This window comes from Phyllobates terribilis, unplaced genomic scaffold, assembly GCF_046119375.1.
Source record: "Phyllobates terribilis strain yellow unplaced genomic scaffold, ASM4611937v1 Scaffold_11__3_contigs__length_659146591, whole genome shotgun sequence".
In the NCBI taxonomy this organism is placed as follows: domain Eukaryota; kingdom Metazoa; phylum Chordata; class Amphibia; order Anura; family Dendrobatidae; genus Phyllobates; species Phyllobates terribilis.
This window is the reverse complement of record NW_027362771.1, coordinates 613,947,004-613,954,259: the sequence shown is the minus strand read 5'-3', so window position 1 is coordinate 613,954,259 and position 7,256 is coordinate 613,947,004.

Here is a 7,256-nt window from a genome sequence, read left to right as displayed (position 1 = left end):
GAGCAATAATGGGGCTGATGGGGCTGGGGAGAGGAATGATGGGGCTGGGAAGAGCAATAATGGGGCTGATAGGGCTGGGGAGAGCAATGATGGGGATGGTGGGGAAGGGGAGAGCAATGACGTGTTGCTGGGAGAGAGCAATGATGGGGGTGCTGGGAGCGAGCAATGATGGGGGTGCTGGGAGCGAGCAATAGTGGGGGGCTGGGAGAGAGCAATTATGTGGGCCTGGGAGGGAGTAATGATGGAGGTGCTGGGACAGAGTAATGATGGGGGTGCTGAGAGGAAATGATGGGGCTTCTGGGAGAGCGCAATGATGGGGGTGCTGGGAGAGACCAATGATGGGAGTACTGGGAGAAGCAATGATGGAGGTGCTGGGACAGAGCAATGATGGGGGGCTGGGAGAGAGCAATGATGGAGGTGCTGGGACAGAGCAATGATGGGGGTGCTGGGAGAGAGCAATGATAGGGGTGCTGGGACAGAGCAATGATGCGGGTGCTGAGAGAGCAATGATGGGGGTGCTGGGAGAGAGCAATGATGGGGGTGCTGGGACAGAGCAATGATGGGGGTGCTGGGACAGAGCAATGATGGGGGTGCTGGGAGAGAGTAATGATGGGGGTGCTGAGAGAGAGCAATGATGGAGGTGGTGTGAGAGAGCTATGATGGGGGTGCTGGGAGAGAGCAACGACGAGGGTGCTTGGAGAGAGCAATGACGGGGGTGCTGGGAGAGAGCAATGACGGGGGTGCTGGGAGAGAGCAATGACGGGGGTGCTGGGAGAGAGCAATGATGGGGGTGCTGGGAGAGAGCAATGATGGAGGTGCTGGGACAGAGCAATGATGTGGGCGCTGAGAGAGAGCAATGATGGGGGTGCTGGGAGAGAGCAATGATGGGGGTGCTGGGACAGAGCAATGATGGGGGTGCTGGGACAGAGCAATGATGGGGGTGCTGGGAGAGAGTAATGATGGGGGTGCTGAGAGAGAGCAATGATGGAGGTGGTGTGAGAGAGCTATGATGGGGGTGCTGGGAGAGAGCAACGACGAGGGTGCTTGGAGAGAGCAATGATGGGGGTGCTGGGAGAGAGCAATGATGGGGGTTTCACTTTGCTCGTACTGTGAAGCCTTGTATGTTTTCTGTGTGCACATAGCCTTACAGTTAATTGCAGAGAGTCACAGAGACTGAATAATTTATATTATTGGCCGGTGCAGATTATAGTTAATGGGGGGCACAGTGCTGCTTATCACTTTATATTTTGATTACTAAGTGGCTAATAGTATATTAATGGGGGGGGTACATATCTGGATTCGAGGACGCAGAGCGGGGGAGACATGTATATATACAATATGTGACCTTGTTATTTTCTAGGCTGGAGATCATCGTGACATGACGAGTCGTGGCTGGGAGATGTAGACATGAAGGTCTGACCAGATGGAGAAGCAGCAGAAACCGACTCTGATCAGATAAGACGTCAGCGGTAAGTGCCTGGATGTAGATATTATTCTGTATCTGCACTGTGTGACTTGGAGTGATAATGTTATCTGTAAAATCCCTTAGGCCACATTCTCACATTTGTGTGAAATGTCCGTGTGCTGCCAGATCTTTTCATCGGATGGTCCACGGACTCGTAGAGTTTTATAGATCCATTCACACATCCATGAAAATCACGGATCTGAGAATGAGATCTAAGAGGGTCAGAGAATGTCCTGTTCTGATCCGATTTTGAGGATTAGAATAGGACATGCTCAATGCGTCTGTAAAACAGGGCAGCACACCGACACTGCACACAGATGCAGGAATGTAGCCTTATTATGTATAGCACAGTCCCTTAGTATATAATGTACTCACTTATTATGTATAGCACAGTCCCTTAGTATATAGTGTACTCACTTATTATGTATAGCACAGTCCCTTAGTATATAGTGTACTCACTTATTATGTATAGCACAGTCCCTTAGTATATAGTGTACTCACTTATTATGTATAGCACAGTCCCTTAGTATATAGTGTACTCACTTATTATGTATAGCACAGTCCCTTAGTATATAGTGTACTCACTTATTATGTATAGCACAGTCCCTTAGTATATAGTGTACTCACTTATTATGTATAGCACAGTCCCTTAGTATATAGTGTACTCACTTACTATGTATAGCGCCATCCTTAGTTATATAGTTTCCTCTTTTATTATGTATAGCGCCGTCCCTTATTATGTACCATCCTCTCTAGCTCTAGGAGGTCACAGTTGGGGGATCACAGTGTGTTGGGGTCACCATACTTTACCCTGGGAGATGAGGTGGGGTACAGTAGGGTCATCATACTGTGCATGTGGAGGAATTCACCATGGGGGTGTCATACTGTGTTTGGGGGGCCCTTTTGTTGGCATCACACTTTATGGGGCAATGAAAGAGAGATCTAGGACATCAGCAGGAGGAAAATTACTATGTAAAGGATGGAAAGTTGTGAGATCTGATCTTTGGTGACCCCGACAATTATTTAAAAAATTTTTTTTTTAGGGGGGGGGGCCAATTAGAGTTTCTGCTATGGGGCCCCATGATTCCTATGTACGCCCCTGGCTGCTAGGAAACCACTGCTAAGGACAGGCAACAAGCAGAAGAGACTTGTTTGGGCTAAAGAACACAAGGAATGGCCATTAGACCAGTGGAAATCTGTGCTTTGGTCTGATGAGTCCAAATTTGAGATCTTTGGTTCCAACCACCGTGTCTTTGTGCGACGCAGAAATGGTGAACGGATGGACTCTACATGCCTGGTTCCCACCGTGAAGCATGGAGGAGGAGGTGTGATGGTGTGGGGGGGCTTTGCTGGTGACACTGTTGGGGATTTATTCAAAATTGAAGGCATACTGAACCAGCATGGCTACCACAGCATCTTGCAGCAGCATGCTATTCCATCCGGTTTGCGTTTAGTTGGACCATCATTTATTTTTCAACAGGACAATGACCCCAAACACCTCCAGGCTGTGTAAGGGCTATTTGACCAAGCAGGAGAGTGATGGGGGCTACACCAGATGACCTGGCCTCCACAGTCACCAGACCTGAACCCAATCGAGATGGTTTGGGGTGAGCTGGACCGCAGAGTGAGGGCAAAAGGGCCAACAAGTGCTAAGCATCTCTGGGAACTCCTTCAAGATTGTTGGAAGACCATTTCCGGTGACTACCTCTTGAAGCTCATCAAGAGAATGCCAAGAGTGTGCAAAGCAGTCATCAAAGCAAAAGGTGGCTACTGTGAAGACCCTAGAATATAAGACATATTTTCAGTTGTTTCACACTTTTTTGTTAAGTATATAATTCCACATGTGGTAATTCATAGTTTTGATGCCTTCAGTGCGAATGTACAATTTTCATAGTCATGAAAATACAGAAAAATCTTTAAATGAAGGTGTGTCCAAACTTTTGGTCTCTACTGTACACAGTGACTGCACCAGCAAAACAGTGAGCTCAGCTCTGGGGTATAATACAGGATGTAACTCAGGATCAGTAATGTAATGTATGTACACAGTGACTGCACCAGCAGAATAGTGAGTGCAGCTCTGGAGTATAATGCAGGATGTAACTCAGGTCAGTAATGTAATGTATGTACACAGTGACTGCACCAGCAGAATAGTGAGTGCAGCTCTGGAGTATAATACAGGATGTAACTCAGGATCAGTAATGTAATGTATGTACAGTGACTGCACCAGCAAAACAGTGAGCTCAGCTCTGGAGTATAATACAGGATGTAACTCAGGATCAGTAATGTAATGTATGTACACAGTGACTGCACCAGCAGAATAGTGAGTGCAGCTCTGGAGGATAATACAGGATGTAACTCAGGATCAGTAATGTAATGTATGTACACAGTGACTGCACCAGCAGAATATTGAGTGCAGCTCTGGAGTATAATACAGGAGGTAACTCAGGATCAGTAATGTAATGTATGTACACAGTGACTGCACCAGCAGAATAGTGAGTGCAGCTCTGGAGTATAATACAGGATGTAACTCAGGATCAGTAATGTAATGTATGTACACAGTGACTGCACCAGCAGAATAGTGAGTGCAGCTCTGGAGTATAATACAGGAGGGAACTCAGGATCAGTAATGTAATGTATGTACAGTGACTGCACCAGCAGAATAGTGAGTGCAGCTCTGGAGTATAATACAGGATGTAACTCAGGATCAGTAATGTAATGTATGTACACAGTGACTGCACCAGCAGAATAGTGAGTGCAGCTCTGGAGTATAATACAGGATGTAACTCAGGATCAGTAATGTATTGTATGTACACAGTGACTGCACCAGCAGAATAGTGAGTGCAGCTCTGGAGTATAATACAGCATGTAACTCAGGATCAGTAATGTAATGTATATACACAGTGACTGCACCAGCAGAATAGTGAGTGCAGCTCTGGAGGATAATACAGGATGTAACTCAGGATCAGTAATGTAATGTATGTACACAGTGACTGCACCAGCAGAATAGTGAGTGCAGCTCTGGAGTATAATACAGGAGGTAACTCAGGATCAGTAATGTAATGTATGTACACAGTGACTGCACCAGCAGAATAGTGAGTGCAGCTCTGGAGTATAATACAGGATGTAACTCAGGATCAGTAATGTAATGTATGTACACAGTGACTGCACCAGCAGAATAGTGAGTGCAGCTCTGGAGTATAATACAGGATGTAACTCAGGATCAGTAATGTATTGTATGTACACAGTGACTGCACCAGCAGAATAGTGAGTGCAGCTCTGGAGTATAATACAGGATGTAACTCAGGATCAGTAATGTAGTGTATGTATACAGTGACTGCACAAGCAGAATAGTGAGTGCAGCTCTGGAGTATAATACAGGATGTAACTCAGGATCAGTAATGTAATGTATGTACACAGTGACTGCACCAGCAGAATAGTGAGTGCAGCTCTGGAGTATAATACAGGAGGTAACTCAGGATCAGTAATGTAGTGTATGTATACAGTGACTGCACCAGCAGAATAGTGAGTGCAGCTCTGGAGTATAATACAGGATGTAACTCAGGATCAGTAATGTATTGTATGTACACAGTGACTGCACCAGCAGAATAGTGAGTGCAGCTCTGGAGTATAATACAGGATGTAACTCAGGATCAGTAATCTAATGTATGTACACAGTGACTGCACCAGCAGAATAGTGAGTGCAGCTCTGGAGTATAATACAGGATGTAACTCAGGATCAGTAATGTAATGTATGTACACAGTGACTGCACCAGCAGAATAGTGAGTGCAGCTCTGGAGGATAATACAGGATGTAACTCAGGATCAGTAATGTAGTGTATGTATACAGTGACTGCACCAGCAGAATAGTGAGTGCAGCTCTGGAGTATAATACAGGATGTAACTCAGGATCAGTAATGTAATGTATGTACACAGTGACTGCACCAGCAGAATAGTGAGTGCAGCTCTGGAGTATAATACAGGATGTAACTCAGGATCAGTAATGTAATGTATGTACACAGTGACTGCACCAGCAGAATAGTGAGTGCAGCTCTGGAGTATAATACAGGAGGTAACTCAGGATCAGTAATGTAATGTATGTACAGTGACTGCACCAGCAGAATAGTGAGTGCAGCTCTGGAGTATAATACAGGATGTAACTCAGGATCAGTAATGTATGTACACAGTGACTGTACCAGCAGAATAGTGAGTGCAGCTCTGGAGTATAATACAGGATATAACTCAGGATCAGTAATGTAATGTATGTACACAGTGACTGCACCAGCAGAATAGTGAGTACAGCTCTGGAGTATAATACAGGAGGTAACTCAGGATCAGTAATGTAATGTATGTACACAGTGACTGCACCAGCAGAATAGTGAGTGCAGCTCTGGAGTATAATACAGGATGTAACTCAGGATCAGTAATGTATGTACACAGTGACTGCACCAGCAGAATAGTGAGTGCAGCTCTGGAGTATAATACAGGATGGAACTCAGGATCAGTAATGTATGTACACAGTGACTGCACCAGCAGAATAGTGAGTGCAGCTCTGAAGTATAATACAGGATGTAACTCAGGATCAGTAATGTAATGTATGTACACAGTGACTGCACCAGCAGAATAGTGAGTGCAGCTCTGGAGTATAATACAGGATGTAACTCAGGATCAGTAATGTAATGCATGTACACAGTGACTGCACCAGCAGAATAGTGAGTGCAGCTCTGGAGTATAATACAGGATGTAATTCAGGATCAGTAATGTAATGTATGTACACAGTGACTGCACCAGCAGAATAGTGAGTGCAGCTCTGGAGTATAATACAGGATGTAACTCAGGATCAGTAATGTAATGTATGTACACAGTGACTGTACCAGCAGAATAGTGAGTGCTGCTCTGAAGTATAATACAGGATGTAACTCAGGATCAGTAATGTAATGTATGTACACAGTGACTGTACCAGCAGAATAGTGAGTGCAGCTCTGAAGTATAATACAGGATGTAACTCAGGATCAGTAATGTAATGTATGTACACAGTGACTGCACCAGCAGAATAGTGAGTGCAGCTCTGGAGTATAATACAGGATATAACTCAGGATCAGTAATGTAATGTATGTACACAGTGACTGCACCAGCAGAATAGTGAGTACAGCTCTGGAGTATAATACAGGAGGTAACTCAGGATCAGTAATGTAATGTATGTACACAGTGACTGCACCAGCAGAATAGTGAGTGCAGCTCTGGAGTATAATACAGGAGGTAACTCAGGATCAGTAATGTAATGTATGTACACAGTGACTGCACCAGCAGAATAGTGAGTGCAGCTCTGGAGTATAATACAGGATGTAACTCAGGATCAGTAATGTAATGTATGTACACAGTGACTGCACCAGCAGAATAGTGAGTGCAGCTCTGGAGTATAATACAGGATGTAACTCAGGATCAGTAATGTAATGTATGTACACAGTGACTGCACCAGCAGAATAGTGAGTGCAGCTCTGGAATATAATACAGAATGTAACTCAGGATCAGTAATGTAATGTATGTACACAGTGACTGCACCAGCAGAATAGTGAGTGCAGCTCTGGAGTATAATACAGGATGTAACTCAGTATCAGTAATGTAATGTATGTACACAGTGACTCCACCAGCAGAATAGTGAGTACAGCTCTGGAGTATAATACAGGAGGTAACTCAGGATCAGTAATGTAATGTATGTACACAGTGACTGCACCAGCAGAATAGTGAGTGCAGCTCTGGAGTATAATACAGGATGTAACTCAGGATCAGTAAT